The sequence below is a fragment of the Neovison vison genome, chromosome 2 (genome assembly GCF_020171115.1).
Source record: "Neovison vison isolate M4711 chromosome 2, ASM_NN_V1, whole genome shotgun sequence".
NCBI lineage: Eukaryota > Metazoa > Chordata > Mammalia > Carnivora > Mustelidae > Neogale > Neogale vison.
In genome coordinates this window covers 32,552,587-32,576,364 of record NC_058092.1, presented here as the reverse complement: position 1 = coordinate 32,576,364, position 23,778 = coordinate 32,552,587, and the positions used below count along the sequence as shown (strand labels likewise).

General features: G+C 47.0%; 1 long non-coding RNA gene across 1 annotated transcript in view; it reads left to right on the top strand.

Moving 5' to 3' along the window:
• The first annotated feature begins 1,055 nt into the window (after positions 1 to 1,055).
• Positions 1,056 to 23,778, top strand: part of LOC122899832 — a 97,532-nt gene continuing 74,809 nt past the window's right edge. The window contains exon 1 of the long non-coding RNA XR_006383149.1: positions 1,056 to 1,303. This is a non-coding gene — a long non-coding RNA (uncharacterized LOC122899832). The remainder of the gene's footprint in view (positions 1,304 to 23,778) is intronic.

Below are 23,778 nucleotides of genomic sequence, written 5' to 3'. Positions count from 1 at the left end.
CTCCTTTCAGACGTAAGTGAGGTTAGGAGTTTTGGTTCCTTCTTGGTGCTACCTCTTTAAAAACCGAAACAAAATTGGAATAAATACCATCTGGGTGGCTGAAATACTTAATGAATAATTTAAAAAAATGGGGGTTGGGGATTATCTTCCCCCTCCCCCACTGCATGTTTCTACCTCATGTGCTCAACCTAGCCCTGGGGGAAAAAAGTGTTGTTAACAAAATCTCAAAGAAAGGCCTAAGTCTGAATCTTAGAGGCTCTAAAGGTTCGGGCAGTAGTTTTGATTCTAGATTCCGGTTGGAGAAAAAAAAAGTCTTGGAATAAGATCTGGTCCTAGATTACATTATACTTTAAAAATTGTGCCAACTCTTGAGGTTCGCAAGTCCCCACTTCCTTCAGCCTCTTTGGCAAGCTCCCTGGTCCTCCGACAGCAGTTAGGGGCTTGCGAGGGGTGACAGGCGTCCCCCCCATTGTCTGACCCCGTCAATGTGTGTTCAGAAGTGAAGGATCATGGTGTTTACATAACACACTGATCAGTCACCAAGAAGCCCATCACTGCAATAAATGTGTCTCTAGTTTTAAACCTTGCATTGGTCTTCTCCCTCTCTCTTTCTCTGTATTTTGTTAAAAAGGCACAGATAAATGAAATCATCATCACTTTGTGCAAGCCTGCCCTGTGGCTGTAGGCATGGGACTAGCCGCCTGTACTTGGAGGAAGAGCTATTCAGAAGTGGTAATTGGTGTACTGTATCTTTAAAAGGTTAAAACCCCTTTCAAAAAAAAAAAAAAAAAAAGGTCTGGACTCATAGTGGAAAAGACAAGCAAGGCATGGGTTGGCTCTGGATTCAGCAAACAGCTGCTGATTAGATTCTGTGTCTGCGGGCTGAATTTATTCCGTGTTTTTCAGCAGCAGGAATTCAAGAGGGATGCTACTGTTTGGGTTTCTGATCGTGATTTATATTTATTCAGAGGAATAACAGAGGGTGGATCTGTTCCCGGCGCGAGCATGCTCACAACCCGCCGACTCTCCCATTATCCAACTGCCTAGTTTGGTGCTTCAATGTACATGTACACGCCGTGTGCACATGTGTGTATACAAACACGCGTGCATGCCTGGATGGACGTATGCACGCACGCGTTATTTTTTAAGGACAATTCTTCCAATAAGGTCTTTACCCCTCACTTGAAACAGGTGTTCATGAAAAAAATGCACAAAATCCCGACTGACCGGAATAATTCATGAAGAAGGGGCTGGATCCGTGGGTCAGAGAACACAGGACCAGTTTGCCATCCCAAGGCCGAAGGTAGGGGACTCTGGATTTTTATTCGGCGGATGGATTCCTTGCGCTGGATTTTATTTATTGTGCTTTTGCCTGCGGCCGCCACGGGGAAGTGGAATAGCGGGCTGCGATTCCGTCTTGTCGTTGCCTTTCTTGGGCAAGGTGGCCGGTGGGCGGCCCGCGCGGCGTGCGGTGCCCTCGGTGGGCTGAGCGGCTGCTCGGCCTGGTGCCGGGGGAGCGGCGCGAGCCTCAAGTGACCCCCGCGCGTCAATACGGGCGGCCGCGGCTGTAACCCTGTGCGCGCCGCGCGCTCACCGCTCGTCCGCCGCCGCCCCGCACCCGCGCCCGGGCCACCGGCTCGCTCCGGAGCCTCCGCGGCTGGCGATCGCCTCGCCGCCGCCGCACCTGCGCTGCCTGCTGCTGCCGCCCTGGGAAGGTGCAGGGCGACCCAAGCGGGTCTCTGCTGCCTAAAAGGAGATTCGTGGTGGTGGGGGGGGGATGCTGGGTGCCAAGGCAGTGGAAGAGCTTTCCCTTATCCCCTTACCCCGCCCCCCCCACCCGCCGCCACTCCATGTTCCTAAAGCGGAACCACCAGCTGCCTCCCCTGCAAACAAAACCAAACAGAAACCAAACTCCTGCTCTGTTGGGGATTCTTGCCGTACGGCTAGCAAAGCGGGTGCCCCCCTCTCCAAGCTGTGCCCCACATTTTACCATCTTTCAAAATTAGAAACACGGGTGGTGCTGAATGGCCCCGGCTGAGATTGCAGGGGCTGCCTGGGGACTGCTGAACGTGGCAGACAGCCTGAACCCGCATAGGCTGGGACCCAAGTGGTGTAGAGGAGGGGGGAGGCCAGGCGTTGGTTTCGGTGAGCGTGGTTGCATCGGTTTACGTTGCAAGTCAGGACAACTTCTGTGGCTCTGCCCTCCCTTGAACTTTGGGGACAGTGGTTTGCAGGCCGGAGGGTCTGTTTCTGGCAGCCCTTGGCATTTTCACAGCAGCAGCCAGGTGCCCCCGCCCCCCAAGCCCCCAAGCCCCCAAGCCACATCGTGTGCTTCGGTTGTGTTAAAACTGGCTTGCTTTCTGGGCTCTGGGTGTGGGTGGTGGCAGAGAATGGGGTGTGCGCTGAACTGAGCTCCACGGAACCTTCTCCAGCCCTTGTCTGTATGATTATGTAACCCCAACTAATGATCAGACCGTGCGCCCGAGCAGCTCCCTATCGTTTCCCGGTCCTCCCCCGGACTGAAGGATTTGGGTCCCACGTTTAAGATGTTTTTATGTAACCATGTGTACGCCGGTGGGGGTGGGGGGAGCAGGGAGAATGTGGGGATAGGTGGAACAATTTGAGCAACTTCTGTGAAACACACAGGGGCAAAGACCACGTGTTTATTGGGGACAGGGTGGCATTGGCTTGGGGTTGGTATTGATCTGAAGACCCTCCCACAACCCTTCAGCTAGTTATTGCTTGTTTGAATTTTCCTTTGGTCACACCCCACACCCCCCCAGAAGGTTGGAATCGCCCCTGCAAGGCCCCTAGCTTTCTCACGGAAGGAACACAATCCTGAATCCAGGGCACCTGGCCCAGGTTTCTTGCTTTAGGTCCCAGCTGTTCTTCATGCCTCTCAGAAGGCAAGGGTTTCAGTTTTGCTCTGGGGTTGGGCCGCCCTGTGAGGCTTGAGAAAACCCCAGGCCTGCTGAGCTCCTTGGCCTTGACTATTCATTCATTCATTCATTCATTTATTTATTTGAAAGACGGAGATCACAGGTAAGCAGAGAGGCAGTTAGAGAGAGAGAGGAGGAAGCAGGCTCCCCGCTGAGCGGAGAGCCAGATGTGGGGCTCGATCCCAGGACCCTGGGATCATGACCCGAGCCGAAGGCAGAGGCTTTAACCCACTGAGCCACCCAGGTGCCCCTGGCCTTGGCTTTTAAAAACTGTGATGACTTTGGCAGAGGCCAGAGACCCTTTGTATTCTGGCACTAAAATGTTGCGGGGTTTTTTGGGGAGATAGAACAGCTGTGCCAACGAGATATGGAGATCTGCAGGCAGGAGGGGAAGGTGTGTATGACACTTTGCTCTCTGTTCTCCCCCATTCTGTTTAGTGAAGGCACCCAGAAGACACAGGATTGTCACATGGGGCTCCTTTATCACACCCCTTAGCACCTCCGCCGAGGGCTGTTGGGTAGACTTGTTAATTTGATGGGAAATTCTGGCCTCTTCAGGTTCACCTGGTTTATTTCCCCCCAGCACCCCCGTGTGTCTGCTGTAAGAGGTACCTACTAATGTGTACACATGGCTGCAGATCAGGCTGTGTTTAGCTGGCACTGTGCTTGGCTTGTCTCCGCCCATTGTGTTGCTGAGGCTGCCACCCTCCTTGCAGTGGAGAAGGGTGTGCTACTTTTGGGGGCCCCAGCCAAGTGGGCTTTTGAGACGTTGACTGTGTGAGAGGTTCCGGCAAGAGGAAGAAGATGCATTTAGTCTGAAGTCCTGGCAGATTCCAGGCCCCAGCTTGATGAGAGATAGCCTAGAGAAAGCCATGCAACAGCTGGATAGCTTCGAACTTGTCTCCCACTTCCTGCTCTGGGAGTTCCTGGTGCCTTTCTGGTTCTTTTCTGTCTCTGTACTGTCCACCAGGGAGGTCCTGACATGCTGTCCTTTGTCCCATTTCTGGGCGAATCGGACCATGTTTGCAAATCCGCAGAAGCCCAGAAAAGGTGGGGCAGGGAACACTGGTTTCATGAACTGGGAGGGCTGGTGTTTATGGTCAGGCTCGGCTGCATGTTACTGTGTTCCATCTGTCACGTGGGTATCCTCATCATAGCCTTACCAAGCCCACTGAAGTATCTTGAGCAGAAAATGCAGTGGGTTAAGAAGTAACATGTGGTCTGAGGCTAGCCAGGGTCAGGATAATACTGCAGCAATCTGAAATTCACATTTATACAATTTCACTTACCCAGTTGGGTTCCCAGGGGTAAACCAAGAGAGATGTCATAAGGTCCATGAGCTACAGTTCATAGATTTTGACCACTGCAGGTCGTTTCATACTTTCTTTCTGGAGTCTTCGTTTGTATAAAGTTCTGAGGGGCTTGGTTTTAATTTGCCAAGTACCCCTAACAAATTGGAAGATATTGACACAGTATGGTACACGCGTTGTTAGTGTTCTTTTGGATAAATGCCAGTAAGAAGTACTAGTGATGTAAAAAACAGAAAAAATTAAAAAAAGGAAATAAAATTTAAAAGGCACAGGAATTAAAAGCATAGAAATGTAGGGCTATCTAATCTAAGTATTTAATGTAAACAATACAGTGAAATTTTATGTATTTTAATAGGTCTTCCAAACTCTGAGTTGTAGCCCAGTAACTGATGCTCATCATGACCTTTAGGTGTCAAGAACAGTGTGAATGTGTGTCCAATTTAAGGAGGCATGAGATTTTATAGTATACCCCAAATGCTTTTTTTTTCCCCAATAATGCTTAAAGGAAAAATGCATTTATGAAGGATAATAAAACCCTTGAGGTTTCTGGATAGCCACGGGCTTTCTGATCAAAATTATAACTATGCGTCACTCCTGTTGAAATTAATTGAGAACTTTATGACCTTTTGGTGAAATTTAGCAGGGAACTATTATGCTGGTATTAGCAGCGCTTACGTTGTAACATTTGATCTACAGAAAATACTGAGAGGGAAACACGGGAGGCCCAACAGGCCTTCTTGTGACTGGAGACACACACTTAGAGTCTTCCCACTTGGGGACTTTAGTGCTGGAATTGATTGGAAGAGACCCGATGATAGAGAAGACGGAGCAGGAGAGGTCACCCCTAGTGGCATGTGTCTCTTATGTCAGGATAGGCACTGTGCACTCCCCACGACCAATGTGCTGTTGAAAAACTAGACAGAAAAGTGAGTTCAGGATGTCACAGCAACTTTCTCATTCTACACTGTGGTGTTAATATGCCGTTCAGACACCGTGCTCAAAACTGGAAGGATATCTGAGTCACACCAGCAGGGCTAAGCTTTGCCTAACCCAATGCCCATTTCCCGAGTTAACAGTTTTCTCCAAAAACAAATTCAGGAGGAAAAACAAAGGCAGAGGACAGTGAATTGAAGGCTGACACTTTTTAAAGAGTATTTCTGAATCTGATGTATATGTCAAAAATGTGAAGACTCTAGCTTAAAGTAGCAGAAGAGTAGTGGTTCAGTTTCTAGATGCACATAAATTCATCATTTTGGGAAATCATCTGTAGGCATTTTGAACTTGCCCAAAACCACACCCCCCAAACAAACAAACAAGCAAAAAACCCACAAATCTGTTGACGACAGGCCATTGAATATGATCAGAAATGCTCAAAACTATCCAGAAGTGCCATCTACATAAGCAAAGGGTTACTGATGTACTAAGGTAGAAAAAAGGGTCTTCTCCAAAATCGGGGGCTTGGAAGACAGAGGAGGTCATGGTAGGAGGTGACTGAACCCCATTCCCCAGAGGGCTGCCCATTTGGGAGCTCCCACTTGGGAATATGTGCCTGGGCCATGGATCCAGCTTGTTGATGAAAGTCATACACATGTGCATAGTGATTCTTACGCTCATTACCAAGTGTTACAAAGTACCAGGCATGGGGGGTATTCTTGCAAGAACAAGGACAAGAATGGGGTTTTCTTTTTTTTTTTTTTTTTTAAGATTTTATTTATTTATTTGACAGAGAGAGATGACAAGTAGGCAGAGAGGCAGGCAGAGAGAGAGAGAGAGAGAGGAGGAAACAGGCTCTCTGTTGAGCAGAGAGCCCGACGCGGGACTCGATCCCAGGACCCTGAGATCATGACCTGAGCCGAAGGCAGCGGCTTAACCCACTGAGCCACCCAGGCGCCCAAGAATGGGGTTTTCCATCTACAAAGATGTGCAGTGGAGATGAGCTGAGAACGCCCCTTAGATTAGGACAATGATGCCAGGCAGAAGCACAGGGAAGTTAGTCTCAGGAATCTTGGAAACTCTCCGAACACACATGGGTCCTCGAATTGGGGCTCAGGGCCAACTTTTTGAAAAAAACGAGTAACGCGTGCATGGCCAATAAGCAAATAATAGCGATGAAGAAAAATAAAAGTAGTGTTATAAGTACAGAACATGCTCTGCTGACCCCCTGTCATCAAGGTGAGTCCGTTCAGCCATTCATGGGACTCCCAGGCTTGGCAGTGAGAGGCTGAAGCTATCTTAAAGATCGGAGGAGCCCTGATAAAAAGGCACTGATTGAATTTTGAAAGGAGAAGAATTCTGAAAACCTTCTCAATCAAGAGTCAATACAGCAGACCCTTGATATTTTCGATGGCTCCATCTCAACCCTTCGGCAGATCCCCAAGTTTGCAAACAGCAGAATATTTGCATAGGCCCTCAGCTTCCGTCTGAATCACATTTCTGGCCAGAGAGGAGATAGTCCCAGGATTCTTCCTAGGCCACCGGATTCCTTGCCTTTTCTTTTCTTTTTTTCTTTCTTTTCTTTTTTTTTTTTTTAAGATTTTATTTATTTATTTGTCAGAGAGAGAGAGAACAAGCAGGGGGAGTGTCAGGCAGAGGGAGAAGCAGGCTCCCCACCATGCAAGGAGCTGATGTGGGACTCGATCCCAGGACCCTGGGATCATGACCTGAGCTGAAGGCAGATGCTTAACCGACTGAGCCACCCGGGTGTCCCTTCCTTGCCTTTTCAACAGGTACTCAAAGAAATAAAGTTTCTCTCACTTTCAGAGAGTTTCTGTTTTCCTGGCGGGGAGCTTTCACAGGGCTCCCTCTCTAACTGAGAGAGGAATGCTCTCGCCCTGTAGCTTTGCAAAGCAGCCTTAACACTTGGCTTCAGGAGAAGGATAATTGCTCTGAGGGGTTGTTCACAAGTCGCTGAAAAATTGGACGTTGAAGCTACAAACTCCAGCCATGGCGGAAGTTGCTAAAAAAAAAAACCAAAAAAAAAAAACCCACATAGGCGACCTCCCAAACTCCTTGCGTTCATTGGCCCTCAAGGTGTACTTAATACACTCTTAGCGACTTCCCCTGACTGTCAGCAAATCTTGAAGCAAAGAATTGGGGCACCACACAGTTGAGGCATGTGATAAAGGACTTAAAATGAGAGCATCACCCCTGAAATCTAGGCAAGAGAGACAGGACGGAGCCCTTTGCTCCATGTCCTCATTTGGAAGATTTTAGAATTTGGGAAGATTCCAGGAGATTGAAAACAAAACCAAAAAGCCAGCATTGTGATTATGATTACATTAAATAGAAGAGTCAGAGCGAATGTTCTCTGGAGGCTGGGCCTCGCTGCACCTTACTGGAGAGTTCCTGCAAGGATCTTTCTGGAGTGATTTGGGTGGAAGCTCTTAGAATTTGAAGTGAGTTTAAGAGCTCCATGAGTTATCACTGAGGAGAACATCTTTGCCAAGCAACTAGGAAAGATGGGGCGGGAACCACAGCCATTTGTTACAGGAGTGTCTTACTCAGTTTTTCTCTATGAACTTCTTTTTAAAAAGCGATGATAAAATAGCTACTAGATTCAAAAGAACACTTATGAACTATATAAAGGTGGAAAGGGACTTACCAGTCAACTTACAAGAAATGTTACTCTTGTACCACTCCTCGAAGAGTGGTACTCCCATCCATCCTGTCCCATCTCTTTCCTTTTGGGATAACCATTTTCTGGAAATTTCTGTTTCTTTTCCCTATGCTCTTTCTTTATTGTCTTACCCTCTTCTGTTTTGTGTCTCTAAACAGAATCTCCAGTTGTTTATGTCTGAATTTTATATAAATGGAATTGTGCTGTTCGTATCCCTGTGTTCTTATGTTCACAGCCTGTACAGACCACTTCTGCTGCACTGGTTGGGACACAAGTGAAATATTCCTGTATCTTTTGGTGGTAAATTGCTGATTACCTGACTACCTGTTTGCAACCTGCCCCCCACCCTAAGTGGGTGCCATCATGAGACCTCTTCAAGTCCCTTCCCCTTCCTGAAGGAAATCACACCTGGCCCAGCAGGGGGTCTTGGGACCCCAGCTCCCACACTGCTTCTGGGATCCCCTCTGACTGACTGGTGACCAATGGCTAAAAGTATCATTCCTGGATTTGCTCATGTTTTTGAATGTAGCAGGATTTTTTTTCGCTTTGCTGAACTGTAATAGTCTACTGAATGAATATATTGTGGCTCACATATCCTATTAGGAATAAACGCTGAAGTTACCGCCACTTTTTTTTTTTCTATTTTAAATAAAGCTGTTGTGAATATTCTTGTTCAAGCCCTACCCCCACCCCCCCAGCAGGAGAACATGTATATGAGTTTACTTGGGGAAGATACAGAGGAGTACAATTACTGGTCATAGACTGTGGGCCTCTTCCATGCTACTAGACTAGTTCAAAATTAATTTCCATTATGTTATGTGAATTTCACCTCAGTAAAAAAACTAATTTCTGTTGTGGTAGACCAGTTTCTATACCCAGCTGCAGTATATAATTGTCGCCTTTTTTTTTTTTTAAAGATTTTATTTATTTATTTGACAGAGAGAGATTACAAGTAGGCAGAGAAGAAGGCAGAGAGAGAGAGTGGAGGAAGCAGGCTCCCTGCTGAGCAGAGAGCCCGATGCGGGACTCGATCCCAGGACCCTGAGATCATGACCTGAGCTGAAGGCAGCGGCTTAACCCACTGAGCCACCCAGGCGCCCTATAATTGTTGCTTTTGCTGTGTATTCTTGCTAGCACTTTATGTTTTGTTGGACATTGTCAGAAATTTTTAAAAATTTTTTAAAATTATTATTATTATTTTTTATTTATTTGACAGAGATCACAATTAGGCAGAGAGGCTGGCAGAGAGAGAGAGGAGGAAGCAGGGTCCCCACAGAGCAGAGAGCCTGATGCGGGGCTCGATCCCAGGACCTGAATATCATGACCTGAGCCAAAGGCAGAGGCTTTAACCCACTGGGCCACCCAGGCGCCTGTCAGAAATTTTTGCCAGTCTTGTGTGTGTATAATAGTATCATATCTGCTTTTAATTGTATACATTTGATTATATATATATATATTTGATTATACAAGGATTTCAGCATTTCTTCATATGCTTGTTGACCTTTTTGGTTGTGCGTGTGTGTGTGTGTGTGAAGTGTCTCTTGTCCATTTATTTAAAAATTCGGTAGTTCATCTTTTTCTCATTTATTTGTGGAAGTTATTTATGTATGTTAGAAATTATTAGTGTTGGAAATACCATCTCCTCATTTGTGGGCTGTTTCTGGATTTTTTTTTTTTAGTATTTTAAAATATTTTTATTTTTAGTATTTATATTTTTAGTATTTACTATTTTAGTATTTTTAGAGTGGCAGAAATTCTGATTTTTAATGTAATAAAATTTTATCTTTCTTTTATCACTGAACTTTTTGAGTCTTTAATGACATCTTTCCCAATGGCAAAGTCACAAAATAGTCTCTTGTATTGTCTTCTTTTTTTTTTTTTTAAGATTCCATTTATTTATTTGACAGAGATCACACGCAGGCAGCGAGGTAGGCAGAGAGAGGAGGAAGCAGGCTCCCTGCTGAGCAGAGAGCCCGATGCGGGGCTCGATCCCAGGACCCTGAGATCATGACCTGAGCCGAAGGCAGCAGCCCAACCCACTGAGCCACCCAGACACCCCTCTTGTATTGTCTTTTAAAACTTTTCTTTTTGGCTCTCATGGTTACTATTTTCCCTTGAGAATGATGTTCTCTATGGATTTGATACTTTTTTTTTTTTTTTTTGGATTTGATGCTCTTTATCAGGATAAGGAACTACCATTCTTCAGTAGTTTACAAAGTTTTTTTTTTTTAAATCATAAATAGATCTTTATAAAATATTTTCCCTATATGTTTGGGGAGAATTTATCTAATTTTTTCTTCCTTTAATTTGTTAATATCTGGTCAACTATTTTTCAGTGTAAAATTAATCTTGTTTTCCTAGAATAAACCTGACTTGGTCATGGTGGATTCATTTTGTTATATGTTGCTAGATTTGTTTTGCTATTATTTTGTTGAGAAGCTGTATATCTGTGTTCATTCATGAGTGTGTTAAACTGTGATTTTCATTTCTCGTATTATCCTTGTCAGGCTTTTTGTATCCAGTTCTGCTAGACTTGTGAAGTGAGCTGTAGAATGTTTTCTCTTTATCTCTTCCCTAAAAGAGTTATGTAGGGCTGGGATGCTTTCTTCCTTGGAGATTTATAATCTTTGATTCGGTTTCTTCAATAGTTATTGATTTATTTTCAGGTTTTAATTTTTTTCCCTGGAATTTATTTATTTATTTATTTATTTATTTTTAAGGAATTTATCCATTTGTCTGAGTTTTCAAAATTTTTACCGTAAAGTTATTTATAATATGCTTTTTATCCTTTTAAGCTCTGTAGCGTCAATGGTGATATATCCCCTTTTCATTTATATTACTGTTGGGCCATCTGTATTTTTTGGTTGAATACCTTTTGCAGAATTTTGTCTATCTTATTAATCTTTTAAATAATCCGTTGTTGACTTTGTGATCCTTTCTATCATTTGTTTTCTAGTTCATTAATTTCTACACTGAGTTTTATTAATTTCTCCATTCTAACTTCTTTAGGTTGGATCTGTTGTTCTTTCTGAACTTCTTAAGTTGAATGTTTGACATTTTTCCTGTTATGAACATTATAGTTTATGTATTTCCATTTATTTATTTGAGAGAGAGAGAGAGAGAGATAGCATGAGAATAGGGTGAGGGTCAGAGGGAGAAGCAGACTTCCTGCTAAACAGGGAGCCCGATATGAGCCTTCATCCTGGGACCCTGGGATCATGACCCGAGCTGAAGGCAGATGCCTAACTGACTGAGCCACCCAGGTGCCCTGCTTTTACCGTTTTGATACTGATTTCTAACTTAATTATTTCATGGATGGTAAATGTTATTTGTAAATTTTATTCTTCCTTTTGTATTTACATTTGTTGAATCTTATTGTGTGAGACTTAGTACGTGGTCAGTTTTCATAATGTTGCATAGATTCTGTCGTTGTTTGATATAGTGTTCTGTATAACTCTATTGGATAAAACATCTTAACTATGTTGTTCAAATCTTTTCTGTCAATATCTGGTTTTCTTCTGCCTGATCAATTAGTCACTGAGAGAAGTGCATTACAATCTCCCACTATGATTGTGGATTTTTCTTTCTCCTTATGGTTCTGCCAGTTTTTTGTTTTATATATTTTATGCCTTTGTTAATATGTACCTACATATTTAGAATTGTTTTATCTTTCTGGTGAATTGGATCTTTAATAATGGAGTAGTGTCTGTTTCTCTAGTGATTCCTTAAGACTTTAAAGTCTATTCTAACTGATATTAATAAAGTGCTATTAATTTTGCTTTGTTTACTATTATCTGAGGAAGTCTGAAGTACATTTTTTAGAATTTTATTTCAGTGTCTGCTGGTGACAAGTTCTCTGTTTTTCTTCACTTAAAAATACAGTAACTTTACCCTTGTTTTTGAGAGCTAGCTTCTCGGGGTAGAATTCTAGGTTGACAGTTACGATACGATGAAATCTCCAATACGATGAAATTATTACTCAAACATCTTCTGTTTTCCGCCAAAATCTTCGAAATCTACTGTCAGTCTTATGTTTCCTTTGAGAATAATCTTTCTTTTTTTCTCTGACTACCTTTGAATGTTTGTTTTTTTGTCTTTGGTGTTCTACATCTTCTCAAAGATGTACCTGAGTGCATATTTCTTTTACTTTCTTAAACCTGGTACTCATTAGACTTCCATGATCCATGGGAGAGAATCATTTATCAGTTATGGGAAATTCTCAGCCTATCTCCTCAGGCCACAGAGGATGAACGTCAAGGTCACCTTGTTTGGCAGAGATCCTCAAACTGGTTTCAGGGCTTGGCTTCTGTTCTGGGTTTCGGATTTTACTTACTCTTCATTTGTTGAATACATCTTAAAAACTTTGTAGCTCATTAGTCATTCAAAAAGGTATTTCTCTATACTCTCCAGTTTTCTTTGTTGTTTTCAGTAGAGTTGTGTACATATCTGGTCCACAGGGTTTATAAGTCAAAGTGTACAGTTTTCTTTAACACCATAATAAACCTTAACACTTGCTAAACATGAAAGACCATGCTGAGTCTATTAACAGGATGTATGTATTTATATACATTTATTTCAATGGTTAGTCTATTCTATGATTCATTCATTAGACATGCTGGTTTGTTCTTGTAACGTACCTTGCACAGGTTCCTTCCAGGCTAAGACAGACAACTTACTGGTGCTAATGGATGGAGTATGGATGTTTTAAACGTGTCAAGAAGAGTCTTACTGGAATGGAAATGAGTGACACTGAATAGTTAACAGTTTAGCCTTTAAATGGAGGCGTTCATCCACAGCTAGGGGATTAGTTCTTCTTTCTTGGTAACTTGGGAGAACTGATGGATTTTTAGCTGATTTTCAGTTTCACACATGAACTGTCCTGTTTTCACAGGGCATTTCTTCTGGGTGCAGCTTCTTTTCCAAGCCTGGAATAAGTTAATTAGGCTTAGAGAGGGTCTCCTTGCTTTCCAAGGGCTAAATGCTCAGAACTGCTACCTTTTCTCTTCTGGATCGCTGGAGATTCGTTGTTGATGTTGTTGTTGATTTTTCCCCATGTTGAGCCAGAGTCCTACCTTCATGCTACCCTTACCTCCTCATTCTTAGGTTCTTATTGAATGATAGGTCTTCCCACCTCGGGACCAACTCTTTTTTGGGGGGAGAAAAATAGTGCAAGCATCCAGTTCTCTAAGAGTGGTTTTCTCAACTTCCAGCAAGCAGGACTTGGAGACAGCTGGCATCCCCAGACCCTCCCACCGCCCATGTGGCTGGGTTGCGCTTGGCTGAACTGAACTTGCATTCTTTTTGGCTGAGGGACTTTATAACTCTCTGTTGCTAGGAGGAGTTTGTCCAAGAGAGCCCTCACTGGTTACTCCCATGTGGTTTACTCCTGGGCAGGTGGGCCCAGCTGCTTACTTCCTGGTGTATTTCTGTGTGAGGGGCTGTTGGATTGTCATTGTCCCCTTCCCTTCCTGCGAGCCTACTAATAGTGGGGCATAGCAGATGGACATTCCGGCTGCCACGGGCCCCCTGCAGGCCCACCGGAGGGAACCATGCCAGTCTCTTCTTCTGTCCCCATTCCTGCTGCCTGCCTTACCCTGTTAACTTCTGTGTTCACCTCCCATCCGGCTGAGGCCAGGCTGGCCCTGGCATTAGGGAACCCAGCAGAAACTGGCTGGGTGAAGGCTTTCTTCTCTCCCTCCATCCTTTCCAGGGTTTAAGATGGTAGCTACCCCAGAGCAGTGTCGCATTTGCTTTCCCTGTTCTCTCTACCTCCTTTTCTCCCCTGCTGTAGCCCCTCACCCCAATCCCATTGCCAAAGGTTTTGGAGAGAACAATTCAAGGATGAATGATATTTTTCTTGGACAGAGGCACTTGACCGCCCTTCCTCCCAAGGCCAAGTAATTCTTGGAAAGGTGTTTCCTCTTTTTCATCTAATATATGCATACTTTCTATCTGGGAGGCAGAAGCCACAGAGGAGCCCAATGAGAGAGCGCAGTGGGCTTGCCAGCCTTCTCTGTGGGTCACTGGCCAGTTTTGCTGAACAGCTGCCCCTCTGAAGTAGGCTGAGAATCAGTCTCCCTGGATGTCTGATCATTTCCACTAATTTGTAATGGCAGTGCTGGAAATGCTTGGGGCTCAGGGGCCTGCCACTAGCTTGGCATGGACAGAGAGAGAGTAGGCTTTCAGGAGAGAGAGAGGAAAGGAGGGAGGGAGAAAGGAAAATAGGAGGAAGGGAAGAGGGGAGGGAGGAAGGAAGGGAAAAGACAAGCAAACAAGGAGGGAAGGAGGGGAGGAAAGAAGAAAGGGAGGAAAGAGAGAGAGAAAGAAAAGAAAAAAAAGAAATAAGCAAAAGAAGCAGAACATACATAACTCTCGTTCTGGAACCCACAACATCTCAGGGGGGACTGGATGACGTCAAGTCTCTTTTTGAAATTGAGCGTAATATACATATAACAAAAGCCACCCTTTTGCGTATACCATTCAAAGAGTTTGGACAAACATCTCCAGCCACGCAGCCACACCACAGACGACGATCTCCGTCATCCCCTACAAGTTCCCTGGTGCCTATTTCCTGTCCGTTCTTTCTTCCCACCCTCTTCCCTTTGCAACCACCACTTGGGGTTCTGAAACTAGAGTTCTGCCTTTTCTAGAACTCCGTACAGATGGAATTTCACAGCAGGTGCTGTTATGGCTCCTGACTTCTTTCACTCGGGACAATGCTTCTGAGACTCGTGCCTGTCGTATGCACCATCAGCTCGTTCTCGCACGGCCCTGCAATGCTCCCCCATGGGGAGGCCACCATTTCTCCACTCACTCGCCCGCTGATGGACATTTGGGCTGTTTTCTGCTTTGAGGCGACTGTAAATAAAATTCCGTAACATTCACAGACAGGCTTCTGTGTGTACATACCTTTTCATTTCTCTTGGGTAAATACTTAGTCAAGTTTCTTACTTGCCTCTCCAGCAATTGGAATGCCCGTTCTATCCATCCGTGGGCCTCTCAGCCTGTCGCCAGGTGGCCACTTCTATTTCCCTCTTTATGAACGAGCTAGAAATAATAGAGATGTGGACACCTCCCCCTGTGCTAGCCCCTCATGTATCCCTCAAACATCGTGTTCTGATTGTCTACCTATTTGATATCCTTACTAGATTAGAAACAATATGGCACAGGATGGAGGGCGCAAGCCTTGGAGCCAGACTGCCAGAGTTCACATTCTAACTCCATCACATTCTAACTGTGGGACTATGGACAAGCTCCTTAACTCATTTTTTTATCTGCAAGATGGGTATATTAAGAATACCTCCTGGGCCGCCTGGGTCTCTCAGTGGGTTAAGCCTCTGCCTTCAACTCAGGTCATGATCTCAGGGTTCTGGGATTGAGCCCCGCATCAGGCTCTCTGCTCAGCAGGGAGCCTGCTTCCCCCTCTCTCTGCCTTCCTCTCTGCCTACTTGTGATCTCTCTCTCTCTGTCAAAAAAAAAAAAAAAAAGAATACCTCCTGAATGGCATTTTGAAATATAGATAGATATTGAGATACACACTTGAGCCATAATAAATACTATACTGTTGAATAACTTGACAAATAGGAATATCAGGGTCTGGAACACACATGGTGGGATCTCGTCTTAGCAGCTGATGATAGGACCGAGCAGTTCCATCAGCCACTCTGTTGCCTGGCATCCCAGCATCTGAGCTCCCACTGGGTGACAAGCACTGCCTTCATACTGGGTGGACAGCACTCTTTTCCCCCTTGTTATCTATCAGCTCTTCTTCTAGCTGGGGCTCTAGCTGCTTCCTTTCAATTCTTGAATTAAAGTTCTGTTTTGGTTCTCTTGAGTGTTTATTATGCTTTGAGAATCATAACTACAAGTTGCAAGGAAATCCCACTTGTTTGCTTTGTCCCCGTTACTGCCCCCAGTTCTGGGTCTGTGCCCGTCAACCACTTGGGAAGCAAGGCCTGGAAAGGCCCCTCCCACACTCTGAGAACCTCATACCCTGCTTTGCGTGAATCCTCATGTATCAAAGGCTTGAAGGCTTTATATTGATTAGAGATACGGCAAGGCGGGAACAGGCCCAGATGTATTTTCCTACAGTTCTATCAAGGATGCAACTGTTAGGACCTCGATAATAGCCCGGGTTGTAGGTGCCCCTCCTTGACCCTGTCACCTCTACAAGCCAGGAACTGAACCTGTCTTTGAGTGGTGACTCTCTCATTGTGGTGAAGGCTATGAGGCCCACTGAGTACATGGTTGGAAATGAGGACTCAGCCTAATAGCCCTGCTTTCCAGGAAATACTTTATAGGTCTGTCCTTTTTCTCTCCAAGAATAAGATGAGTATGGGCCAGGGTGATCAGAAGAACTAGAGAAATCAGAATATGGGATTGATTTTTGATATTTGCCAAGGTGAGAATAATGCTTCCAAAGCACAGTCTTCTGTGGGTCTGTGGGGAGTGTGTCTGGAGTCTGGGAGCTCTGAGCAATGCATCGTGGTAAGCACCTTTTACGGGGTGCTCGAGGTCAGCGCTGTTGAGTTGGAAGATGATGGCCATCTACCCTTAGAGCAGTGATTCCCATCTTGGGGTGTTCTGATTTTATTGGTCTGGGGTGAGTCCTGGACTTTTGAACACTCCCCCAGGGGTTTTAATGGATAGCCAAGGCTAGGAATCGTTTTAGAGATAAGGGCATTGAGCCTTCGGAGGTCAAAGTCACTGGCTCAGTCACTGTGAGGGGAGGTGCAGGATAGGAGCGCGGGCCCGTGTGACTGCATTGCTTGGGACCCGCCGCCCCATTCTGTGTGTTGATCAGAAAGGTGTCAGCACCGGCTCCTGGTGCTGGGCAGGAAATAGTCAGTAGGGACACAGAGAGGCTGATGGCTTTCTTAGTGTTTCCAGGCTGACCCAACACTCTTTAGGGACTCAGCACATGTGTGCTCTGAGGCTGAAAGGCTTCCAGGACAGAAAGTCGCTGGCCCTGGCTCCTGGCCCACTCAGAAGGGGAGTACGCCATCCACCTGCAACTCTTGGTCCATGCCTAGATTGGTCACATCTGGGTCCAAGAAAACAAGGGTGGATTTTCTTGATTTTCTTTTCTAGTGTGACCCCGTAGCCAGGCATGGGGTCTTGGTCTTTCCTGAGCAGAGCAGGATGGGAGACAAGTCAAGTAAGCAGTGATCTTTCTCATCCTTTGCTTCCAATAATAACTGTGTCAATGGGCTTCCCAGGAACTGAGCGCTTCATGTACAAGGCCCCGCTCTAAGGGCCTGACACAAGTGATCTTCTTTTATCCTCACAGGCCTCCTGGGCAGTACGTGCTACGATTACTCCATTTTCCAGACAGGGAAAGTGAAGCCCAGAGAGTTCACTGGCTAGAAATGGGCGCTGTCCCAGGTGGTTGGAGCCTGGGGCTCACTCCTCACCCATCAAACCAAACTGCCTCCCAGGGACCCTGTTTGGCCTTGGGTTTTAATTATTTAAGGACCGTCGTCTGGTGATAGATTCACTTCAAGCACGCGGGCATCTCTCCATCTCACCATTTCTTGGCCCTGAGCTGGATCCGTAGCAGGTCTTCAGGAAATATGAACATGTTGATGGATTCTATTTTATTTCCATTGATTTTATTTCTGAGGAGTCTGCCGTATCACAAGGCTGTGATCATCGTAAGTGTGTTCCAGGAACATGACTGTTCCCGTAAATTGGAAAGGCTCCTCCCACACTCTGAGACCCTCCTACCCTGCTTTGCATGAGTCCTCATGTATCAAAACTGTAAGCTCTTACAGGTTACTCCATTTTCTACTTCTTGACTTCGAAGTATTTCTGAATGTTCAAAGCCCTTTCCCAGAGCTGCACGTCACACTCGGCATTGGCAGCTGCACGAAATTCCCGCCCTCAGAGTTTCCAAGAGGAGCACTTCTTCTCGGTACTTCACAGCCGATCTGCCTTTGAAGGATTCTTTTCTGGAACCAAAATGATTCTAAATGGTGACCATCCCTGTACCATCCCGGCCTGGGAATGGAGCTGTTCCTCCAGGGTAATCCACACAAAACTGTCCCGACTGAGTGGCACACAGTGTCGGCGCTCTGCCCAGACGCCCTTGGCTGGCTTTGACAGCTTCTGCACATCTTGCCATCCCCTGTGGCTTCTGTGGCTTTTGCCCCTGTCCCCTGCTTCAGAGTATTGTCCTCTTGCCAAGCGAGCCAGAGTATCGGTGTCCACTATTCACGAACTGGTGCGGGAAGACGAAAGCTCGGCTGGTTTGCCGTGGGGGTGGGGAGATGCCAAACTCCGTGGGGGGAAAGGGGTTACAGCTGAGACTCCAGATGTCTCCTAGGGTCAGGCTGAGCCTGGCATGGCCCCTGAGGTCAGACCTCAGCCTGGCTCCTCCCCTCTTTGGGGGCTCTCCCCGCTCCCTTACCCACTTCCTGGGGACATTTCTTCGATGAAGGGAGACAAGGGAACCTTACCTCAGGCCTTGCTTTGGGGGCTCATGCCCTAAGTCCTGGATGGGTTGGATGTTATTGAAACCAGAAAATATCCCTCAGTCTCTCTTAAGCTTTCATGTCAGTGTCCCACACCGGCCCTACTCTCCACCTTCCTGGGGCCCCACGCACCTCTGTTCCTCTCACCACTGTGACATCCCCATCAATGGCTTCTGCTGGCTGCCCACCCACTTTCCGGCCCCCTCTCCCCCTGCTTATTAACCAAACTCATATCTACGCTCTGATTCTGTTTCATCTGTTCAATATCCAACAGATATTTCTTGAATCCCTACTCTGTGCCAAGCATTCTGCTAAGTATGGGCTGTACGGTGCGCCAGCTCTGACAGACCTTACCTTTCCAGGGAGGGAAGAAGACAGGAAATGAGTAAACAAAGGAATAAGCAGGGTGATCCTACTTGAGCTGCAGGCTGTGCAGGAGATACCCTAGGTGACAGGACAAAGGACGGGCTTGGGGACAGCCGGTGGGCTCTAAGGGCGTCTTGCCTCCTGCTCACTCTCCAGGCCTCGTATACTGGTCCCCAACTGCACCTGCTCCTAGTGAGAACCCCTGTGACCTGCATATCTGTCATCGATGACGTCATTCCCTGCTTTTTTCTTGAGCAGCATTTTATTAAGTTTAATTAAAACTCTAGATCCCCTTTTCTTCCCTTGGGCTCAGAGGCACCACCCTCAGCTGACGTTCTTCTCTTCTTCTGGCCACCTTTGCCCCCTCCCCCCCTGCTTGGCCGGTGAGAGTAGGAGTGCCCCAGAACTCTCTTCCTCCTGTGGCCACTCTCCCCCAGGGAACATGCCACAGGTTTCTGTTTCCACGCCTCCTGTCTGGACCACCCTTCGGAACACCTGACTTTCCGTAAAGCCATCTTCTCAGCATCTCCACTGGGGTGACTCAGCACATGTACAGCTTTCCCCCGTATCTGCTCATGCATGCCATGCCATGCCATGCCATGCCCCGTCCCGCCCCGCCCCGCCCCGCCCCGCCCCAGCTCCTGGCCTTTTGCCTTCGAGTCTCTCCTCTTCAGGCATCCCCTGTCTTAGTAGAGGGTACTTCTGTCCACGAGGTGCTTAAGCCAGGAAATAGTCTTTACCCTCTCTCCTTCCCACCACCTGTCTCACCCAAGCTGTCAGTCACCAAGGGTCATCAATTCCTCTTCCGAAGCCAATGGTTTGGCTCCCACTTGACCATTCTGATTTCCACTCCTCTGGTCCAGGTGCTTCTCCCCTACACCTGCCTTGGCCCTTCCAGGCTGTTCTTTGCGCTGGCCCGATCATGTTGATCATGTTGGAGGCTTCTTGATGAATGAACTGAAACTTCTTAACATGGCCAGTTCACTTCCCCACCCTCTTTCTGCCACTCCCTCCCCAGGCCTGCACCCCCTCCTCCAGCCTTCCTGAACAGCACGGACTTTCCCAGTTATGAGCTTTGCACCTGCATCTCCTTTGCCCTGGAAAGCACTTCAGCGAGGCCCTCTGTGGACAGGCCCACCTTGTTTGTGAAGCAGCTGTTTCCTTTTTTCCCTGAAGTGTTGTGATGGCCTTGCAGACAGGGATGGGGGTGGGGTGGCCTGGTGTGAGAGACCCCTGCTGTGTCTCTATTCCCCCCTCTATTGAGAAATTTGGCAGAGATCTAGGCTGTGGCATGCAGGGAGTGGGGAAGGGGCACAGAGTGGGGAGGAGGGAGTGGGTGATGTCTAACACAGGTGCAGGCAAGGAGGGGCCCATCGTCTGTAGTCCATTTAAAAGCAGTAATAAAACCGATGAAGTCTGTCTGCTTTTTATTCTCATCATGCATGAGAGATTTAAAAAATACTGATGATGAGATACTTTTTCCCACAGGAGCGGACTGCTCCCCTTCTCTTCCCTGGGCCTAGGCGTAACTCCTGGAGTCCATGGAGAAGTAGTGCAGGACTGTGGCTTACAGACCCACATGTGCCAGGCACTTGCTAGATTTGCTAGGATTCTTAGCATGTGAACTCCTCATAGAAGCCCTGAAGGACGGGCATTATTGTACCCCTTTTAAAGGTTAGAAAATTTAGAGGAGACTGGAGAAGACAAGTCGGCCCAGGCACATCTGGAGCTGCTGGTGGGGAAGCCTTTCACGTGGCTGGCTGGTCCAGAAGCAGATGGCTGGCTCTGTTGGTTCTGGTGAAAAGCAGGCTTCCTGATCTGTTTTTCCTCGTGGCCCTCACGAGGCTTGTGTGTCCAAAAAATTTGCTTTAGGAAAGGGCTTTGGAATTCATACCAAACCCACAATTGTTCCTAACAAGGTCTGGCCTCACCAGAATGCCAAGGCCCCGCTGATAGGGGAGAAGACCGGAGCCTGCAAACATTCAGTGCAGGGGCAAGGACAGAGATTTGGAGAAAAATGGGGCTGGATTTGAATCCTAGACCCCCTGCTTAAGTGACCTTGGGAAGCTTTTTGTCAGAGCTGTCTCCTCATTGTAAAAATGGGATGATAGTAGAAACAGACTTGAGAATGCCTTCGGGAGCGCTTCCTGATTCCAGGGCTGCGACCCTGTCATCACGTCTCCTTTGCATTGGCATCAGACTCTACAGTGTATGTGGAGCTCGTGGCAGAGGAAATCATGTGTAATAGGCATGCGACAAACGTTTCCTTCCACATGAAGGTCCTTGTGAGGGGTGTCAACATTGATTCTTTTAGGGAACAACCCCACTCTTCACTGGGGTCCACGAAACAGACAAGAGGGAGCTAAATACTCCTGACCCAAATGGAAACCACATCAGATGGAAAACCAGCTTTGTGGTGGAAGCAGTTTCCTGGTAGAGAGAGGGCCATTTTTGGTGTTTTTTTTTTTTTTGGAACAATCAGTAAATGGTTATTTTCCCTGGACATAACGCCTTGTTAAAAAAGGACCGTATTGATATAATTGGAGCCATCACAGCAGATGTCTGATTTTTAACGGTTTTCGTAGCAGTGCCTCTTTGAAGGGAACACCCACGGTGGCAGCAGCCGTGTGTTGGCCTCCAGCACCGGGTCGGAGCCTCCGTGGCAAGGACGCCAGCCCCTGGGAACGCGTGCACTGAGCTCGCTCTTTGCAAAGAGCCGGTGGAGTGGTTGGTATATTAATTAAGCAGTGGGTTTTTAATGCCTGCGGAATGAATAGATCTGCTCTGTCTTCTAGCCTGGGAACCAGAGCTCTTAGATTTTATGTTATTTCCCCCCAAACAATCGATTCTTACAACACTCCAGTGAGAAAATCAAGCCTCTGTTTGCTCCAGCTGGAAGAAAGCTGCGTTTGTCTCTCTTCCTACCTGTAGAGACGTCGTGGCTGTCAAAGTCCCACCTGGCTGTGGCTCTGGGCTCCCCTGCCATCATGAGCTCTTAGAGAGGAATCCTTTCCGTCTCCTGTGTCTCTCCAGCTTGCAGGGGTGTATGTGCGTGTGTGTGCATGTATGTGTACACATGTGCATGTGTGGCCTTATCACCTGCGGGCAGGCTGACCTGAGACACAGCTCAGCCCTGAGGCTCTGAGGGTCCTGCCCCTGAGACTGGACGGGGATGGAGGGGAGAAGAGCAGAAACCCTGCAGACGGGATTTCTGAGACTTTCTTCCAGGGCCGTGGGAAAGCACGAAGTCAAGACCACTATCTCACAGTGCTTTTTTTTCACTCTGTGGGCACTTCTTCTGGGGTTAGACTCCAGATGACTCCCTTCCTCTCCCTTACCCCATCCCACCTCAGAGAAAGAATGTCTGGGAAAGGGGCGCCTGGGTGGCTCAATCATTAAGCGTCTGCCTTTGGCTCAGGTCATGATCCCAGGGTCCCTGGATCGAGTCCCACATTAGGCTCCATGCTTGGCGGGAAGCCTGCTTCTCCCTCTTCCACTCCCCCTGCTTTTCCCTCTTCCACTCCCCCTGCTTCTCCCTCTTCCACTCCCCCTGCTAGTGTTCCCTCTTTCGCTGTGTGTCAATCTCTGCCAAACAGATGAATAAAATCTTAAAAATAAAGAAAAAATAATGTCTGGGAAGGAGAGGCCTTTCCTTCTGTCTTGGTGGCTTTGTGCCCATCAATAGTTATTTACTGGAAGCGAAGTTTTTCTTTCTTAGGTGGATAGAAAGAGCCTGACTTAGTTTTGTGTTGATACGGTGAGAATGCTGATCCCAGGTTTTAAGCCCATACGTTGAGAAACAAATAAACGGAACAGATGGAGCCCACGTTTCCTGCTCCCCAGGAATGACTACGTGGCCGCTTTATCACATGGAGGGGCCGGGGCTCTGAGACAAAGATGTCATTGCTGATGTTAAGCACTTTGGCTTCTGTCCTTCTCCCTGTACCTCCCTCCCTCTCTCTCTCTCTGCCCCATTTGAGTCCCCCATGGCCTCCCCCAGCACAGAAGTAGGTCATTCAGGGATCACCTCACCTGAAGAGTTTGAGCCTCACCCACAAACGTGCTGTCCCGGAGTTTGGCCCTGACAAAGAGTCTCTCCAAGACCAAACTCTAGTGAGGCTCTTCCAAGCTATTTTTCTACGAGGCCTCAAATTTTAAGCCTCTGTGTTCTTTTCTGCTCTGTCCAGTTTTGGCAAGAACCCTGCTAAGTTGGTTTAGCCCGAATCCCCTGTGCTCTGGATCTCTGTAGCTCTTGATATCTGGTTGGGTTCCTCACCTTCGACCTTCCCCAGGAGAGGGCTGCTCACCCTGGCCTGCCTTCATCAAGAGACCTGCTAGCTCTGGTTAGCCAGAATCTTCCCCTGCCCCTGAGGTTTCCTCCCGGTAATCTCCCATCCACTGACCCACACCTGGCTCCTAGGCCATCAGTCCCCCTCTTCCTTGTTGTCTTCAGGGTTGGGCCCAATCTCTCTCCCCCATTGCACCCCCCCAATGTCGTGGTCCCTACACCTATCATGTGTTCTTCCTGAGCAACGGTATCGAGTTTGCCAATTTTCTGAAGTTTGGCTTGGTAATTACTTACTTGCGGTGCTTCCAGACCTGACCACGCTAAAGTCTGTTGTGGGTTTTCCTTTTTGTACTGAGTTGGTGGTGCTGTGTTGGTTTCTGCTTCTGCAAAATGCCCAGCCAGGATGCTTTTACAGTGTGCTTCTGGGAGTGTTTTTCAGATGGCTTAGGAACACCTCAGACCTTCCAGAGGACCAGGGTGGGGGGGCGGGGCGCAAGGGTGTGGGGCCTGGAGTGGGGCTACGACAGAGACCAGTGTCAGATCTAGGAGGTCGCTCTCAGTGACCCCATGGGGGTCATCCTCGCTGAGCCATGACATTGAGGAGCACTGTGTTGGTGTGGATTAATGCGAGCCTCTCCATGGCTCATATTAGATTTCTGAACATTTTGGTATTGTTTTGTGTTTTGAGAATGGAAGTGTTTGATTTTGTGTCAGAAAAGAAAGAGAAAAATCAAGTGACTTGATCCTTCTCCTCGATGTTCAAGGTTAATGCAAACAACAAAGGGTT